Source organism: Austrofundulus limnaeus, unplaced genomic scaffold, assembly GCF_001266775.1.
Source record: "Austrofundulus limnaeus strain Quisiro unplaced genomic scaffold, Austrofundulus_limnaeus-1.0 Scaffold3455, whole genome shotgun sequence".
In the NCBI taxonomy this organism is placed as follows: Eukaryota; Metazoa; Chordata; class Actinopteri; order Cyprinodontiformes; family Rivulidae; genus Austrofundulus; species Austrofundulus limnaeus.
This window is the reverse complement of record NW_013955857.1, coordinates 6,928-7,824: the sequence shown is the minus strand read 5'-3', so window position 1 is coordinate 7,824 and position 897 is coordinate 6,928. Positions and strand designations below refer to the sequence as shown.

The window sequence follows — 897 nt, the reverse complement described above, 5'->3', positions numbered from 1 at the left end:
GTCTACAATGATAAGAAATATATTTTTTAAATATCAGACTTTTGAACATTTCCGCTAACGTTCCGCGAGTGTTTCCGGTTAACCCGGAAGTACCTTTTGTTCCCGACGCAGCTGAACGTGTTTGTCGTTGAAAAGTTTCTGAATGTGGTGAGTTGAAGTGTTTAAAGTTAAAAAGTACGAACGTGGCGAGTTTTGTTTATTAAAAGAAAACTAAAGTGGTTGTTTTCATGGGGTGTTCCTCTCTAAACAGACCGGGTAGAAACAAAACGAACAACCTGACGCTGTTTGTTTGCTGCAAATGAACAAGAATAACTTCAGATTTTATCTTGTTCTGTTAACTGAACGGTTTAACTTCGGGGATTTTTATATTTAGATTTATTGAGGTAAAATAGAAGAAAGTGCAACAGTTTATTGGAAAAAAATATACTGACAGAATTTAAAAACAAAATTAAATCACATATTTTTAAGGGTCAAAAGTTACTGGGGTCTGTGTCTGTTTGGGTTTAGTGAAAGGTCATAAACTTTGGGGAAAAAACCCTGAATCTACTCCTCAGAGTCTGAGACCAGAACCATGGTCGGTCCAGAGCTCCTGCTGGACTCCAGCATCCGGCTGTGGGTGGTCCTGCCCATCGTCTTCATCACTTTCTTCGTTGGAGTCATCCGTCACTACGTCACCCAGCTGCTGCACAGTGACAAGAAGGTGGACCTGGAGCAGGTCTCTGACAGGTGAGTCCACCTGGATCAGGTCTCTGACAGGTGAGTCCACCCGGATCAGGTCTGTAACAGGTGAGTCCACCTGGAGCAGGTCTCTGACAGGTGAGTCCACCTGGAGCAGGTCTCTGACAGGTGAGTCCACCTGGAGCAGGTCTCTGACAGGTGAGTCCACCTGGAGCAGGT

The 897-nt window shown here is 44.0% G+C and overlaps 1 pseudogene; it reads left to right on the top strand.

Moving 5' to 3' along the window:
* Nucleotides 1–62: 62 nt before the first annotated feature.
* On the top strand, nucleotides 63–726 carry LOC106511881 (ER membrane protein complex subunit 3 pseudogene; annotated as a pseudogene).
* The last annotated feature ends 171 nt before the right edge of the window (nucleotides 727–897 follow it).